This window comes from Bos javanicus, chromosome 15 (genome assembly GCF_032452875.1).
Source record: "Bos javanicus breed banteng chromosome 15, ARS-OSU_banteng_1.0, whole genome shotgun sequence".
Lineage (NCBI taxonomy): Eukaryota > Metazoa > Chordata > Mammalia > Artiodactyla > Bovidae > Bos > Bos javanicus.
In genome coordinates this window covers 81,571,144-81,590,047 of record NC_083882.1, presented here as the reverse complement: position 1 = coordinate 81,590,047, position 18,904 = coordinate 81,571,144, and the positions used below count along the sequence as shown (strand labels likewise).

General features: G+C 44.4%; 1 pseudogene; it reads left to right on the top strand.

The window, feature by feature from the left end:
- The first annotated feature begins 5,204 nt into the window (after nucleotides 1-5,204).
- LOC133261121 (olfactory receptor 8G17-like) lies at nucleotides 5,205-6,719 on the top strand (annotated as a pseudogene).
- The last annotated feature ends 12,185 nt before the right edge of the window (nucleotides 6,720-18,904 follow it).

Below are 18,904 nucleotides of genomic sequence, written 5' to 3'. Positions count from 1 at the left end.
AGGAGCAAGCGTCTTTTAATTTCATGGCTGCAGTCACCATCTGCAGTGATTTTGGAGCCCCCCAAAAATAACTCTGTCTCTGTTTCCACTGTTTCCCCATCTATTTGCCATGAAGTGATGGGACCAGGAAAGCATAGCATCTTCCAAATCACATGAAGAATTGATCTGACCAAGAACAGCCTGGTTTTGGAGGAGGTGGTAGAAGTAAGAGAGAAACACAAATACCGTACTTGGTGCAGAGCACTGCAGCTTTAAAGTAAATCAGTACCCATTCACATATTGAATCTTTGCCACCATTTGTGAGGGAGCCGTGTGGAGATGACCTCATTTTACAAATGAAGGGTATGTGACTCAGTAAAAGTGAATTAGCTTCCTGAAGCCACACAGCTGATGAGAGAGTGAAACTTCAGCGTCAAGATATCCGCATCAAAACCAGATATTTCAATTACACCACGATCACAAGTCAAGTCTCTTATTGGTGGCTCATCATGACTCCCAGGGAACCTCAGACCAGGGGCAGCACAATCTTCTGGTTTTCCCCAGGTTTAGTGACGTGGGGTAGGCTCCAGTGACTCATGCTTTCCTTCTGCTCCTAAAGGAAAGAAGACCAGGTCAGAAGTGTCCTTTGCATTTTCCTGCTGCTGCATTTGATAAGCTGTCCCATTAAATAAACCTCAGGGTCAAGAGAGAACTCTCCTCATACCCCTGCTTCCTAGCCAGAAGTATGTATGTGTGAATGTGAGGGAGGAGATCTAAGCAGTTACAGCATTATATAAGAGACTGTGCCTTAGGATACTGACTCCAAAAAGTTATATTTGGCCTAAGCATCTTTAAATGTGCATGTATTATGATGAGTATATGTGTTTTAGAGAATCACAGAAATGAAGACGCTGAACTTGACCTAATTTAAGGTTGAATGCTGGACTGGATGGCATGCTCTTAAACTAATGCAAATTCTTAACCTGGAGAGAGTTGGCTTCATTCTGAGATGTTTGGATCATGCAAAGGATTTTTTTCACATCTATCTCAAGGATGTTACTCTAACTTTAGAAAATCTTACTATATAAATAGGCTTATCACAGGATCATCTTTGAAAACAAAAAATTAGAAGAAATCTAAATGTTCTAATGCTCCAATACTTCAGCCACGTGATGCTGGGAAAGATTGAGGGCAGGAGGATAAGAAGGCAAAAGGGGATGACATGGCACTGACTCAATGGTCATGATTTGAGAAAATTTGGGGAGATAATGAAGGACAGAGAAGCCCAGTGTGCGGCAGTCCATGGGGTCGCAAGGAGTCAGACACGACTTAGAGACTCAACAGTAACAACACCTTAAATTGACACAATGCGATAGGTCAAATATATTTCAATTTGAAAAACAAAATTAGGATTCCAAGGTTCAAACATGTGCAAATCAGACAGTATGATAAATTAACTGAGATTTACCTCTCATCCAGCTTCAACAATTAACAATTTATAGTATCTCCACCATCAGCACTCTTCCCCCTCACATTTTAACTTTTAATATGCTGCTGCTGCTGCTAAGTCGCTTCAGTCATGTCCGACTCTGTGCGACCCCATAGACGGCAGCCCACCAGGCTCCCCCGTCCCTGGGATTCTCCAGGCAAGAACACTGGAGTGGGGTGCCATTGCCTTCTCCAATGCATGAAAGTGAAAAGTGAAAGTGAAGTCGCTCAGTCATGTCTGACTCTTAGCAACCCCATGGACTGCAGCCTACCAGGTTCCTCCGCCCATGGGATTTTCCGGGCAAGAGTACTGGAGTGGGGTGCCATTGCCTTCTCTGAACTTTTAATATAATCTGTTATAATTATAATGTATTTTAACATAATTTTTAAAGTTGCAAGAATCATACAGGAAATCTATGTACCCTTTAGACTCACCAACTGTTTATATTTTGCACCATCACATATACATATTTGTACATATATACATACATGTACATAATACCTATATAAAATATTAATGTGTGCATGTGTGTGCTCAGTCATGTCCGACTCTGCAACCCCATGGACTGTAACCTGCCAGGCTCCACTGTCCATGGAATTTTCCAGGCAAGAATCCTGGAGTCAGTTGCCATTTCCTACTCCACATAAAATATTAACGTATATAATTCACTCAAAACCTTTATCACTCAATACTTCAGTGAGAAGTTCCTAGGAATAGCCCATTCAGTTATCAAAACTGGGACATTGTGCAGTGATACAGTACTGTTATCTAATCACAGTTCACATTTTGATTTGTCAATTCTGTCCAAAATGTCCTTTGTATTTTTCCCTATGCATACACTCAGATAATTTTAAAGAAAATCCCTATGTTTTATCATTTCCTGCTACTTCGTCTTATGACCGCACGTGTCCTCTTTTTCACGTTGATGCCTAGACTTTGCTCCTGGTCTTCCCACTGGGAAATCCAGGCCTGACTCAGAGCTCCGCTGCACCATCGCATCTCAGCCAGGAGTTCACAGGGCCAGATGCTCTGTACTTCTCTTCAGCTCAAACACTCATGATTCCAGAACCTCCACCACCCCTACTCCAGGAGCCTCAGCTGAGCCATCAAGGGACAGGCTCAGGGGAGCAGTGTCAGCTGACAAATAGAGAGGAGGCCCTCTCCCCACCACCCACAAAGCAGAGTCAGAGAGAGGAAAAGAGGGGGAAAGCCACACCTGGGAGATGATCTGAGTGCATTTTTGCTCCTGGTTAACCATTCCCTTGGCTCCTTTTTTGCCCACTGGCATTTCCTGTGCTTAAATGCTAGCTTCACTTCTGAAAATACAATTTTTTTAATTGCTAATATAAATAAACCACCCATTCTGTTAACAAGGCTCCCAGCACCTCCTTGGATGAGTCCCTGGTGGCTGATGCCAGGAGAGCTTCCCAGAGAGGGTCAGGCCCCAGGATGCCTGCCCCAGGGTGCCCACCCCCTCAGGGCTCCACCACGGCTGGGACACAGAACAGCAAGGAAAGGGGCTCAGCCGGCCTGACCCGCCCTAGACTCACTCTCCGTGGGGCTCAGCGTCCCCAACTTGTCCTCCAGGGTTGGAGCCCAGGGCAGGTCCTCAGTGTCCAGCCAAGGTCCCCTGGGCCCTTTGGTAGAATAGCTGGGAAAACTGGCCTCCAGATTCCAGAAAGCCCCCACAGGGGCAAGACAACAATCCCTTCACCCAGAATTCAGAGTCCAGGGAGGAGGCTGGACGGCTCCCACCTCTCCTTCTGAGTCTCCCTGCAGCCAAGGTGGAACCACCAGCACCAGCTCCTCAAGGAGACCCTAACTTCCTTTTCCTCAAGACCAAACTAAGTAACCAGATTCTGCAGGGCATCATCCCTTCTGCCCTAGATTGACCCTCCCGCAGTCCCAGGAGAGGAGGTGGGCCCGGTGTGTTTCAGGGCCTCCCTGAGCTCTGAGCCGCCACAGCACCTGGGGTCATGAGGGGCAGAGCCAGCTGATGAACTGGCAGGAGCGGAGGCGGCCTCGGCTTCAGTCCTGAGGGCCGCTCCCTGTTCCCCTGAGCCGGGTGCCTGCCATCAGCTCTGAGTCCAGGAACAGCTCTAGAGAGAAGCCCAAAGACACGGGCTGGAGTGGACGTGAGTCCTGGAATCCCCCGCGTGCCTGGTGGGGAGGATCCTGAGTTCCCACTGGAGCTGTGCCAGGTGGGGGCACCGCCCGCTGAGGTGGGTGATTGTCCATCGGACATCCTACTGAGTTCCCCCACCAGAGTTGGTTCAGAGAGCTGAGGTTGCCTGTTCTCTCCTCCTTCCTCTCCCCCAAATCTGGACGCACCCCACCCCCTACTCTGCCAGCCTGTAAGCATTTCCTGAGACCCCACTGCCTTCAGGGGTCTGAGACCATCCCTTCCAGCCCCCGACTCACTACATGTTCATAATCTAACTTAGGGTGGGATGAAAGTTAATGTGTCAAAAAAAAAAAAAAGAAAGTTAATGTGTCTACCCTGTTTCCAGAAGTGTGCTAAATATACTGACACATATTGTCTTCCCGTCCAAATAGAAACTTAGAAAACTGCAGCTCAGAGTCCCTCTTGGCAATGCACTTTGCCCAGTAAATGTTTACCGAGGAGGGTAACTCCCACTTCCAGGCTGTCGCACAGCCTCATCTCCTCCATCGACCCCAGGTTCAGCGCTGTTCAGTGTCCAGCCCTGTCCCTCCCCTTCCTGAATACCTTGCGGGCCACTTACAAGGATTCCTACTGCGGAGCGGTCACCAGGCAAACTCACTTCTGTGTCATGAGAGTCAGTTTGTCTCTCAACAATATTTCAAGATCCTAAATGACCCAAGCCACGTTTGATGCTCTTTCGAAGAGTAGTTGTTTGAATACTATTGAACAACATCAATTGTTCAAATATGGGTAACAGTAATTGTTCAAATATTTGCTATTCACTTGATAAATACAAAACTTAGAGCAGCCTCTGCTCTCAGAAGCCACAATGTGATAGAGGGAAAAAAAAAAAAAAACCAGTAAGGGGCAGGAGGAAGACTTGGAAACGTTGACCAAGCACTGTTAATAGAGTCTAAGTACATCCGTGTGAGTCAAGTTCAACCTCCAGCTTGCAACAGCACACAGAACGGGAACGATCAGGGCGAGGGAGGCTGGCTCACAGGGCTGAGAGATGATGCCTCAGGCTCACAGAGGAAATCTGGAGAACCTCAGAACGCGTCCGCAAGGCTGTTAGTCAAGGTCATCGTGACTGAGAGTTATTATAGAAGAGCCTCTGAAGGAATCAAGTGCTCATCTCGGAGCTGGGGATGGGCGTAGTAAGTTAGGAGGGAACCTAGCCTGTCTGGGCCGGGGGATGATGATAAGAGGTGAGGAGCTGGGGAGGAGGACCAAGAAGTTTCATTTATTGGAAAGCAGGATCAAGGAACTCAGCTGAAACCTAATACTAGATGCGACCGTGTGCCTGTGTGTGAGGGTCCAGGGAATCCAGCTGTCATCCCAGGAGAGAAAAGGAAAACCATTAATATTCACTGGACCAGAGACTCATGGACATTTTCATTTGGGCAAAAGTACGGCCTTCAACCAAGAGAGTTAGAAAAGGGAGAGAGAATATGAAAAATACCTGGTATTTTTCAACTGGTAAAGCAACTGGGATACAGGGAAGGAAGCATCAAGGTTGAGCCCTGGGACAGGATTCTGCCCCCGGGACCCTGACTCTCAGTGCTTCTTCGTATTGCGACCTGTATGTGTAGACGCATCATCGGAGAACTGCGACGTGACCTCAGATTCATTGTTTACTTCACTCCAGATATTCAGAGGACTTCACAATTCATTTTTTTTTTTATCAAGGCCACAGAGAAATCCTGAATAGATGTACCTTCTCTATTTCATAGGGGAGAAAAATCAGGCTCATGGATGCAGCTTATCCAAGCAGACACAGCCGGTCAGTGCCATTGTCAGAATCAAGACTCAGGTCTGTCTGGCTTCACAGCCCAGCTCCTGTCCACTATGGCATGATACTTCCTGCTCTTCCTTTTTATAATATTTATCTACTTGTCTGACTGTACTCTATCTTCGTTGCAGCCTGTGGGATCTAGTTCCCTGACCAGGATGCAAAGCCAGACCCCCGGCCTTGGAAACGTGAAGTCTTAGCCACTGGGCCACCAGGGAAGTCCCTCCATTTCTTCTTGAAGCAGATTATACCCGCGTGGTATTCTTCCTCACTGTACCTTGCACGGGTGGGCACGCTCAGTAGTACTGTCTGAGTGATGCTCAGTTGCCACCTCTGCAGATGACGCCTGGAGAGCCAGCCCTGCCGCTGGCAACTACACCCCCGACACCCGGCTCATCTTGTGGGGATTCTCTAGTGACCCAGACCTCCAGAAGCTTCTCTCTGGAGGCTTCCTGCTCATCTATGTCATGACCGTGGTGGGAAACCTGGGGATGGTGGCGCTCAGCCTCATGGACTCCCGCCTCTGCAGTCCCGTGGATTCTTTCTCAGCGTCCTCTCTTTCCTTGATATCTGCTACTCCTCTGTGGTCACACCCAGGCTGCTGGTCGACTTTCTGGCCTCTGACAGGTCCATCCCCTTCAAGGGCTGCTTGGTCCAGATGACCTTCTTTGTGATGCACGCCGCAGCTGAGAGCTTCCTGCTGGCTTCCATGGTCTGTGACCGCTGCACGGCCACCTGCCGACCTCTCCACTACGGCTCCGTCATGACCAGGGGCACCTGTCTCCAGCTGGTGGCTGCTTCCTCACTTTCGGTGGCGCTAATTCTGCTATCGAGACTGGGGATGTCTTTGCCCTGCCTTTCTGTGGGCCCAACCAGGTACTGCACTACTTCTGTGGCATCCAACCCATTCTCCTCTGGGCCTGTGCCAACATAGCCATGGCAGGAGTGGTCCTCTATATCTTCTCTGCCCTGGCTACCTATCTACCTGCTGCCCTCGTCCTCACCTCCTACGGCCTGATCTTGCTGGCCATTGGGAGGATGCGCTCAGCAGCTGGGAAGGAGAAGGCCCTCTCCACGTGTGCCTCCCACTTCCTGGCCATTGCCACCTTCCACAGCACCGTGATTTCACCTACGTCCAGCCTCATGGATCCACCAACGATACCAGTGGCCAGGTAGTGTCTGTCTGCTGCACCTTCATAACCCCCATGCTCACCCCCGTCATCTAGAGCCTCCGCAACAAGGAGGTGAAGGAGGCCCTGCAGAGGAAGCTCCAGGTCAATATCTTTCCCTGCTGAGCCCTGCAAGGCTGCTGGAATGAGGAAGGCATAGCATCTTCCAAATCACACGAAGAATTGATCTGACCAAGAGCAGCCTGACTTTGAAGGAGGTGGTAGAAATAAGAGAGAAACACAGATACCATACTTGGTGCAGAGCACTTCAGCTTTAAAGTAACTCAGTACCCATTCACATATTGAATCTTTGCCACCATTTGTGAGGGAGCTGTGTCAAGATGACCTCATTTTACAAATGAAGGGTATGTGACTCAGTAAAAGTGAATTAACTTCCTGAAGCCACACAGCTGATGAGAGAGTGAGACTTCAGCATCAGGATGTCTGCATCAAAACCAGATATTTCAATTACACCACGATCACAAGTCAAATCTCTTATTGGTGGCTCATCATGACTCCCAGGGAACCTCAGACCAGGGGCAGCACAATCTTCTGGTTTTCCCCAGGTTTAGTGACGTGGGGTAGGCTCCAGTGACTCATGCTTTCCTCCTGCTCCTAAAGGAAAGAGAACCAGGTCAGAAGTGTCCTTTGCATCTTACTGCTGCTGCCTTTATAAGCTGTCCCATTAAATAAAACCTCAGTATGAAGAGAGAACTCTCCTCACTTTCCTCATACATCTGTTTTCTAGCGGAAAGTCTATGTCTCAGAATTCTCAGGGGTCTGTGTGTGTGAGTGAGAGAGAGAGAGGGAGATCAATGCAATCATAGTATTATATAAGATGCTGTGCTTTAGGAGAGGGACTCAAATGTATATATGTATACATATATATATGTATATATATATATATATATACTCCTTCCCAGCTGCTGAGTGCATCCTCCCAATGGCCAGCAAGATCAGGCCGTAGGAGGTGAGGACGAGGGCAGCAGGTAGATAGGTAGCCAGGGCAGAGAAGATATAGAAGACGACTCCTGCCATATACATACAAATATATATATACATATATATATTTGACCTAAATATCTCTAAGTATACCTGTAATATGGTGAGTGCATGTGTTCCAGAGAACACACAAATGAAGAAGCTGAACCTGACTCAATTCAAGGCTGAACAGTTGACTTGAAGCTAAGCTCTTAAACTAAGGCCAAGACGTCATCTGGCCTGTGTGGGCCTCACTCTAGATTTGGGGATCATCAGTAACCTTTTTTCAGGTTTATCTTAAGGATGTAATTCTAAATACAGGAAATCTTACTATGCGTGCATGCTAAGATGCTTCAGTTGTGTCTGACTCTTTGCAACCCTATAGACCACAGCCCACCAGGCTCCTCTGTCCTTGGGATTCTCCAGGCAATAATACTGGAGTGGGTCGCCATGCCTTCCTCCAGGGGATCTTCCCAACCCAGGAACTGAAGCAGCGTCTCTTAAGTCTCCTGCCTTGGCAGGGGGTGCCATCTGGGAAGCCCAAATCTTACTATGCAAATAGATTTATCACAGCATCACTTTTCAAAGTGAGAAACTAGAAGAAACCTGAATGTTCAAATACTTCAGTCCTTTGGCCACCTGATGCAAAGAGCCGATTCATTGGAAAAGACCCTGATGCTGGGAAAGATTGAGGGCAGGAGGAGAAGGGGACGACAGAGGATGAGATGGTTGGATGGCATCACCGACTCAATGCACATGGGTTTGAGCAAGCTCCAGGAGATAGTGAAGGACAGGGAGCCCGGCATGCTGCAGTCCACGGGGTCACGAACACAAAGAGTCAGACTTGTTAGCAACAACAGCAACAAACGTCCAAAGGAGAAAACCAATTAAGAGATTTCCCCACCCCCGATGGATTACGATGTAGCCAGTGTTACGCTTGTGAAGATGACAGAATACACGGAAAGCAGCAGGTCAGAACATCTGTGTATGGTGACTATGAGATAAAAATGAGTAGAAAAACCCTGGGAGGAGCGCACAGAAGTGTAAATAGTGAGTGTATTAGAGTCGTAGCACAACGGGAAAACCTTTTTCTATCTTTCTCAAAAATTTTACAAAAAAAAAAAATTTTACAAAACTTACTTAATGAACGTGTTCAACTTTGACATTTTATTCTAAAAATGACTCATTAAAAATTCCTTTCAGGCAAGCTAAGTATGAAGATTTCTTACTTTTGTCTCCCTCCAGAAAGTAAATATTTACTAAATTCCTCCTATGTTCTACATTCCTTTAACTAATAAAGCACGTTTTCAGTACAGGACACCAACTAAGGTCAGGACTAGAACATTAGGGTGAAAAGACTTGTTAAAACTTACTTTAATTCACTTAGCTGTAAAAATATACAGGAGGCAATTAGGTACAAGTGTGGTAGGCCCTACCTAGATGAAAAGTCAGAGCATGTAGTAGTCAGATAGTTTACACTACAGTAACAAAGAAGCCCCACAAGGCAACTCAACACCACAAAGGCTTCTTCCTGCACTAGACTGGAGACAGACCAGGGACTCTCCAGGGCAACCTTTGTCCACCCATCAGTATTCGAGCCTCTTTCATTCGACAGCGCCATCATCTCAATCTCAAAGTGTCTGCCAAGATTTTAATACTGAGGGAAACGATCAAGAAGGTCATGAAGAGTGCTTTCAGTAACCTGGCCCGAGGTTGGCTCACATCAATTCAACCACTTATGGCCTTAAAATAACTGCAAAAGAGACTGGGAAATACAACCTTCCTAGTCCAGACATAGGAAAACTAAATGAGATTTTATGAGCACCTAGCTTTGCCTCTCACTGGCCAACCATGCAGTTGATTACACCATCATCCATACAGAGTTCTAAAACATCACCAGATTAAATCTGAAATAAACTGCCGGCTAACTCGTGCGTCTACACAGTTGAGGTGGACTTACGGTGTGTGCTTAGTTGCTCAGTCGTGTCCAACTCTTTGCCACCCCATGGACTGTAGCCCACCAGGCTCCTCTGTCCATGGAGATTCTCCAGGGAAGAATACTGGAGTGGGTTGCCATGCCCTCCTCCAGGGGGACCTTCCCAACCCAGGGATCGAGCCCAGGTTTCCCACGTTGCAGGAGGATTCATTACCTCTGAGCCACCAGGGAAGCCCAAGGATACTAGAGTGGGTAGCCTCTCCCTTCTCCAGGGGATCTTCCTGACCCAGGAATCAAACCAGAGTCTCCTGCATTCCAGGCAGATTCTTTACCAGCTGAGCCACCAGGGAAGCCTGTTTCTTAGGGTGGAAATGTTTGAACATCCTTTGACTGTGCTGAACTACCTCTGCTGAATCTTTTTTGAATCACACTAAGTTCATGATAGTACAACTGACAAGCAGTAAAACTAACTCTGAGACAAGCTAGCTGACTGTTGCCTGAATTTGGAGGTCATAGTCCTCTTGAACTCTAAAACTATAGCACAGGACATGTATACACTGCTGTTGCTTAGTCACTAAGTCGCATCTGACTCTTTTGTGACCCCATGGACTGCAACCTGCCAGGCTCCTCTGTCCATGGGATTTTCCAGGCAAGAATACTGGAGTGGGTTGCCATTTCCTCCTCCAGGGGATCTTCCCCACCCAGGGATCGAACTTGCGTTTCCTGCATTGGCAGGCAGATTCTCTACCACTGAGCCACCTGGGAAGCACATGCTTCTTAGACAAGGCTTAAATGTGACAATATATATGCAAAATTTAAATTTAACTAAATATAAAATATTATCTGTGGGGCAAATTTCCTTAAAATTACATAATAAATACACACCAGAGGCCAAGAATACAGATGAATACCAATGAAGGCTTTAATGACTACTCTTTTGTTCTGAGGCTTTTAAACATAAAGAAGTCCAAGCCTTAGTTAATAGCCCTGTGCATTCTACTCTGAAGCACACATTACCATATGTAAAACAGATAGCTGGTGGGAAGGTGCTGTGTATCAGACAGAGCTCAGCTCAAGCCCTGTGATGACCTGGAGGGGAGGGATGGTGGAGGTGGGGGGCTCAGGAAAGAGGGAGTATATGTATACCAAGAGCTATACTTCGCTGTTCAGCAGAAAATAATACTACGCTGTAAAGCAATTATACTCCAATTTAACAAAAAAAGAGAAAACACATTAGAAAAAATAAATGACGACTCGGTGATAAAGGAAAATATATAAATAAAACAAAATTAAGGCACAATTCAGCAATATTTACTAAGAAGAACTTTATCCAAGTTTAAACCCTGTAATGTATCACCCAGGATTGGGTTCGTACAAACACCTGCATTCCTCAAGAGAGAATGAGAAACCACAAAAAAGAAAAGCATTTTGAAAACATGAAAGTCAGAAAACAGAAAGTACAAGTTAAGTGGGCATGTAATATGACTCTAGGGTACAATTTTAAAATAATAGACGATCCGTTGCTATCCACTTCAACAATACAAATGTTGAACAAATATTTATACTTTCAACCTGAGGAGTGGCAAAGTGGTGTCCTGTCCCATTCACCATTGTGTCTTCAAGTCTAGTACACTGCCTGGCACGTTGTAGACACTTGACAGGTTTTCCCCATCAGTGAGTGGACGGGCCTCTACATGCTCGTTTTCCTTGGACCAGTGGCCTCATCATCACCTGCGAGCTTTTGAGAAATGGAGAATCTGGGACCCCACCCCAGAACTACCAGATCCGAATCTGTGATGGTTTTCTGTAAATTGGACTGACTACGTTGGGGAACAATTTGGCATCGAATTAAAAAATTGTCCCAGTCTTCCTGACCTGCGTGGGAGACTCCAAGATGGTGGAGTAGAAGGACGTGTGCTCACCGCTCCTGCGAGAACTCCAAAATTACAGCTTGCTGCTGAACAGCCGTCCACAGGAGAAGGTTGGATCCCACCAGAAACAGACACCCCACATCCAAGGGCAAACGAGAAGCCCCAGCAAGACAGTAGGAGAGGCGAAATCGCGTTTGGAATCAAACCCCATACCCACCAGACACCAAGCCAGAACTGTGTTTGAGCGTCTCCTGCGGAGGTCCAGGTCACCAGTGGCCTGCTGCACAGGCGGGGGCTCTGGGGGCAGCACACCTGGGTGTGCCATGAGCCCTCTTGGGGCAGGTCACCATTAACCCCACCGCAGAGCCGCCAGAACTTACACAGGACTGGGAAATAGCCTCTTGGAGGGCATAAACAAAAGCTTGAGTGCAATGAAACTATGAGCCATGCCGTGTAGGGGCCACCCAAGACGGACAGGTCATGGTGGAGAGTTCTGACAAAATGTGGTCTACTGGAGAAGCGAATGGCAAACCACTTCAGTATTCTTGCCTTGAGAACCCAATGAACAGTGTGAAAAGGCAAAAAGATAGGAAACTGAAAGATGAACTCCTCAGGTCAGTAGGTGCCCAATATGCTACTGGAGATCAGTGGAGAAATAACTCCAGAAAGAATGAAGAGACAAAGACAAAGCAAAAACAACATCCAGTTGTGGATTTGACTGGTGATGGAAGTAAAGTCCAATGCTGTGAAGAGCAATAATACATAGGAACCTGGAATGTTAGGTCCATGAATCAAGGCAAATTGGAAATGGTCAAACAAGAGATGGCAAGAGTGAATATCGACATTTTGGAAATCACCAAACTAAAATGGACTGGAATGGGTGAATTTAACTCAGATGACCATTATATCTACTACTGTGGGCAAGAATCCCTTAGAAGAAATGGAGTAACCATCATGGTCAACCAAAGAGTCTGAAATGCAGTACTTGGATGCAATCTCAAAAATGACAGAATGATCTCTATTCATTTCCAAGGCAAACCATTCAATATCACAGTAATCCAAGTCTATGCTCCAACCAGTAATGTTGAAGAAGTTGAAGCTGAATGGTTCTATGGAGACCTACAAGACCTTCTGGAACTAACAGTGAAAAAAGATGTCCTTTTCATTATAGGGGACTAGAATGCAAAAGTAAGAAGTTAAGAAACACCTGGAGTAAGATGCAAATTTGGCCTTGGAATACAGAATGAAGCAGGGCAAAGGCTAATAGAGTTTTGCCAAGAGAACGCACTGGTCATAGCAAACACCCTCTTCCAACAACACAAGAGACGACTCTACACATGGACATCACCAGATGGTCAATACTGAGATCAGATTGATTATATTCTTTGCAGTCAAAGATGGAGAAACTCTAAGAGTCAGCAGAAACAAGACCGGGACCTGACTGTGGCTCAGATCATGAACTCCTTATTGCCAAATTCAGACTTAAATTAAAGAAAATAGGGGAAACCACTAGACCAGGTATGACCTAAATCAAATCCCTTATGATTATACAGAGGAAGTGAGAAATAGATTCAAGGGATTAGATCTGATGGACAGAGTGCTTGATGAACTATGGACACAGATTCATGACATTGTCCAGGAGGCAGGGATCAAGACCATCCCCAAGAAAAAGAAATGCAAAAAAAGCAAAATGGCTGCCTGAGGAGGCCTTAAAAATAGTTGTGAAAAGAAGAGAAGCGAAAGGCAAAGAAGAAAAGGAAAGATAAACCCATTTGAATGCAGAGTTCCAAAGAATAGCAAAGAGAGATAAGAAAGCCTTCCTCAGTGATCAGTGCAACGAAATAGAGGAAAACAATAGAATGGGAAAGACTAGAGATCTCTTCAAGAAAATTGGAGATACCAAGGGAACATTTCATGCAAAGATGGGCACAATAAAGGACAGAAATGATATGGACCTAATAGAAGCAGAAGATGTTAAGAGGTAGAAAGAATACACAGAAGAATTATACAGAAAAGATCTTCATGATCCAGATAATCACAATGGTGTGATAACTCACCTAGAGCCAGACATCCTGGAATGTGAAGTCAAGTGAGCCTTAGGAAGCATCACTACAAACAGAGCTAGTAGAAGTGATGGAATTACAGTTGAGCTATTTCAAATCCTGAAAGATGATGCTGTGAAAGTGCTGCACTCAATATGTCAGCAAATCTGGAAAACTCAGCAGTGGCCACAGGACTGGAAAAGGTCAATTTTCATTCCATTCCCAAAGAAAGGCAATGCCAAAGAATGTTCAGACTAGAACACAATTGCACTCATCTCACATGCTAGTTAAGTAATGCTCAAAATTCTCCAAGCCAGGCTTCAACAGTACATGAACTGTGAACTTCCAGATGTTCAAGCTGGATTTAGAAGAGGCAGAGGAACCAGAGATCAAATTGTCAACATTCGTTGAATCATCAAAAAAGCAAGAGAGTTCCAGAAAAACATCTACTTCTGCTTTATTGACTATGACAAAGCCTTTGATTGTGTGGATCACAACAAACTGTTGAAAATTTTAAAAGAGATGGGAATACCAGACCACATGACCTGCCTCCTGAGAAACTTGTATGCAGGTCAGGAAGCAACAGTTAGAACTGGACATGGAACAACAGACTGGTTCCAAATCAGAAAAGGAGTACGTCAAGGCTGTATATTGTCACCCTGCTTATTTAATTCATATGCAAAGTACATCATGAGAAATGCTGGGCTAGGTGAAGCACAAGCTGGAATCAAGATTTCTGGGAGAAATATCAATAACCTCAGATATGCAGATGACACCACCCTTATGGCAGAAAGTAAAGAATTAAAGAGCCTTGTGATGAAAGTGAAAGAGGAGAGTGAAGAAGTTGGCTTAAAACTCAACATGCAGAAAACTAAGATCATGGCATCTGGTCCTGTCACTTCATGGCAAATAGATGGGAAAACAATGGAAACAGTGAGAGACTATTTTCTTGGGCTCCAAAATCACTGCAGATGGCGATTGCAGCCATGAAATTAAAAGACACTTACTCCTTGAAAGAAAAGTTATGACAAACCTAGACAGCATATTAAAAAGCAGAGACATTATTTTGCCAATAAAGATCCATCTCGTCAAGGCTATGGTTTTTCCATAGCAGTCATGTAGGATATGAGAGTTGGGCTATAAAGAAAGCTGAGCGCCAAATTATTGATCTTTTGAACTATGATGTTGGAGAAGACTCCTGAGAGTGCCTTGGACTGCAAGGAGATCCAACCAATCTATCTTAAAGGAAGTCAGTCCTGAGTGTTCATTGGAAGGACTAATGCTGAAGCTGAAACTCCAGTCCTTGGGCCACCTGATGCGAAGAGCTGACTCTTTGGAAAAGACCCTGATGCTGGGAAAGATTGAGGGCAGGAGGAGAAGGGGGCGACAGAGGATGACATGGCTGGATGGCATCACCGACTTGATGGACATGAGTTTGTGTAAACTCCGGGCATTGGTGACGGACGGGGAGGTCTGGCGTGCTGCGGTTCATGGGGTTGCAGAGTCAGAGACAACTGAGCGACTGAACTGAACTAAAAAGTTGAACATGTTCATCCACTATGATTCAGCAGTTCTATGAGTAGGCATATAATCAGGAGAAATTCTTGTACATTTTCATTATAAAACATATACCAGAAATGCTGAAAGCAGTACCGCTTCTCAGAGCACAAAATGTGCAAGCAAGACAAACATCTGTCATCTGTGGGAACGGATGAGCAGAACAGAAACCCAACAGCAGCAAAAACAAAGGAACTGCAGGTCTGTACTTCAAGATAAACATGTCTCTAAAACATAAGGTTGAAGGAAATGAGGAAGTAGCGGAAGACTGCTCATATTATTATTGCATCATTGTAAAGTTTAAGGACAGGTAAGGGTCTAGCAATTCCACTCCCAGGTACAAAGCTAAAAGAAACAAAAACACTGTTTTGAAAAGATACCTGTGTTCATTGTTCACAGCAGTGTTATTTACAGCTGCCAAGGCATGGGAGCAACCGCAGTGCCCACCAACAGATGAGTGGATAAAGAAGAAGGTGGCGTGTGTGCATGGTATGTGTGCATATGTATATATATGTTGCTCTTTTGTTCAGTCACTAAGTTCTGTTTCAACTCTTTTGTGACTCCATGGACTGTGGCCCTCCAGGCTCCTCTGTCCTTTGGATTTCCCAGGCAAGAATATTGGATTGGGTTGACATTTCCCTCTCCAGGGGATCTTCCCAATCCAGGGATTGAACCTTCATGTCATGCCTTGGCAGGAGGATTCTTTATCACTGAGCCTATGTATAGGGCTTCCCTGGTGGCTACAGGGCTATAGCCTTACATATAATGCTTATATATAGATATGGCTTATTATATATATAGGGCTTATAAATATATATAGTCTATATAGGGAAAAAGAAGGAAATTTTGCCACTTGCAGCTACATGTATGGATTTGGAGAGTATTATGCTAAGTGATAGGATTACCAGACCACCTGACCTGCCTTTTGAGACACCTATATTGAGATCAGGAAGCAACAGTTAAAACTGGACATGGTTCCAAATAGAACAGGCTGGTTCCAGATAGGAAAAGGAGTACGTCAAGGCTGTATATTGTCACCCTGCTTATTTAATTTATATGCAGAGTACATCATGAGAAACGCTGGGCTGGATGAAGCACAAGCTGGAATCAAGATTGCCAGGAGAAATATCAATAACCTCAGATATGATATGCAGATGACACCACCCTTATGGCAGAAAGTGAAGAAGAACTAAAGAGCCTCTTGATGAAAGTGAAAGAGGAGAGTGAAAAAGTTGGCTTAAAGCTCAACATTCAGAAAACAAAGATCACGGCATTTGGTCCCATCACTTCATGGCAAATAGATGGAGAAACAGTGGAAACAGTGGCTGACTTTATTTTTCTGGGCTCCAAAATCACTGCAGACAGTGATTGAAGCCATGAAATTAAAAGATGCTTGCTCCTTCAAAGAAAAGCAATAACCAACCTAGACAGCATATTAAAAAGCAGAGAGATTACTTTGTCAACAAAGGTCCATGTAGTCAAAGCTATGTTTTTTCCAGTGGTCATGGATATATGTGAGAGTTGGACTGTGAAGAAAGCTGAGTGCCGAAGAATTGATGCTTTTGAACTGTGGTGTTGGAGAAGACTCTCGAGAGTCCCTTGGACTGCAAGGAGATCCAACCAGTCCATCCTAAAGGAGATCAGTCCTGGGTGTTTATTGGAGGGACTGATGTTGAAGCTGAAACTCCAATACTCTGGCCACCTGATGTGAAGAGCTGACTCATTTGAAAAGACCCTGATGTTGGGAAAGATTGAGGGCAGGAAGAGAAGGGGACGATAGAGGATGAGATGGTTGAATGGCATCACCAAAGAGTCGCAAAGAGTCGGACACGACTGAGCGACTGAACTGAACTGATGCTAAGTGAAATAAGTCAGACAGAGAAAGACAAATACTGTATGATATCACTTTTATGTGGAATCTAAAAAATACAACAAACTACTGAATATAACAAAAAAGTAGCAGACTCACAGATACAGACAGAGAACAAGCTGGTGGTTACCACTGGGACAGGGCGGAGAGGGTTACCATGGGGGTAGGAGAGTGGATGGTACAAACGTTTGAGTGTAAAATACTCAAGGATGCATTGAACAACATAAGGAACACAGCCAATATTCTGTAATGACTGTTAAACCATTATAATATTTAGAACTGTATGCACTGATGGTAAAGCTATTTAAAATAAAGCAAGGAGTGATTACACAAAATTTGGGATAGTGCTTACCTCTTGTTGGGGTGAAAACATGGGTGAAATTAGAGAGAGGAACACAGGAATATTCTTAGGTCACAACTCTCCGTGCGTAATCTGTGGAACACCAGCGTCTGTGTCCCCTGGGAGCTAGTTAGAAGCACAGAGTCTCAGGCTGTTCCCCAAATCTACCGAATCAGAATTTGTATTTTAACATGATGATCAGATGATTCACAAGCACATTAAAGATACTTGTAGGGGCCTTGTTCACCAAAACTTGGTCTCCCCATGTCACTCTCTCTCTCAAATTCTGTCTGAGTCTCCATCTGGAGCGCGGAACCCGCCATGCTTGCTAATTATGCCTGGGCTTCTAAGATCGACCGGGGAGGCCTCAGTGTCTCCTCTCCTTCGGGAGAATGGAAGGATGCCTGCGGCCTACGCATTGAGGATATACCAATGAATAGAAGACTAAAAAGATTCAAGACTATGTTCTAGTAGAAGAAGACAGAAAAAAATACAACTGAAAATATGTAGAAGTTTTTTGGTGGTAGTTGTGATAAATATATGTGGAGGCAGGTGATTTCAGGTATTGTGGAAAGAGGTAGTGAAATTTTCAAAAGGATCATGAGGAAAGTTATTATCAAAAAGGGGACATCTGAATAAAGAAAAATTAGTATTTGATTGTGCAAATTTTGATCACCATTTTTGAAAACTGGATTTGAAACAAAGTTGAGGAGATATACATATATATATATATATTTCAATTATCTATTCAATTAAAAGTTGTAGTCTTTCACATATGTATACCTATATCTGATTCACGTTGTGTATGGTAGAAACCAAGGCAATATGTAAAGCAATCATCTTTCAATTGAAAATAAATAAATTAAATAAATAAACTTGTAATCTTTCAATCACAGATAATTTTATTAAATATCATTATATGCCAAATTTTAAACTTATTTTAGACAAAGTAATCCTAGTATTATGTAAAACTAAACTGAGTTGGCTGTAAATGATTTTATTTAACATCGGTTGGTGTCTGCTGGACTAATAAACTTCTATGACTCTACAAAAAAAAAAAATAAAGATACTTGTAAGTTTCTATTTAAAGATAGATAGTGCATAAATACGTGTTTCTTTTAGCAATATTCTTTAAATGGTGTAGATTTGCATGGGTGGATGTTGAGGCAGGGTGGGGGGCGGGTACTGTTAAACTATGACTGCTCAGAATTGACAGAGAGTCTTTTGCCATCTAGCAGACAAGGAACTCAAAAGCGACTTGCACAATAATATGTAGGGTATGACACCAGGCAGCTTGGGATTGATCACAGTTCTGCCTCTTTCTAGCTGAATGATCTTAGGGATTTGTGCCTCAGATTTTTCATCTGTAAAATAAGAATAGTAATAGAACCTAATATTGGCATTAAGGCGCTAAACAGACTTAATACATGTATTAATGAAACACTTAAGACACTGCTTGGCACACATAAATGTTCAATAATTACTACCTACTATTATTATCTATGGATTCATAGCTGCACTATAATAGAGCAATACAGATTTGCTCAGAAAAATTATCCAAAACTTGGAAATACTGGAAAAAGGTGAGCAGCATGTCTTTTCAGGGTCATTCTAAGGCTTTCTCTAACTCCTTGGGCAGCCAAGGATTTATTTAGGAAAATGAACCTGGTTTGATTGTTCACTATTGATTAAAGTTCCAGACTTAGTGAAGTTG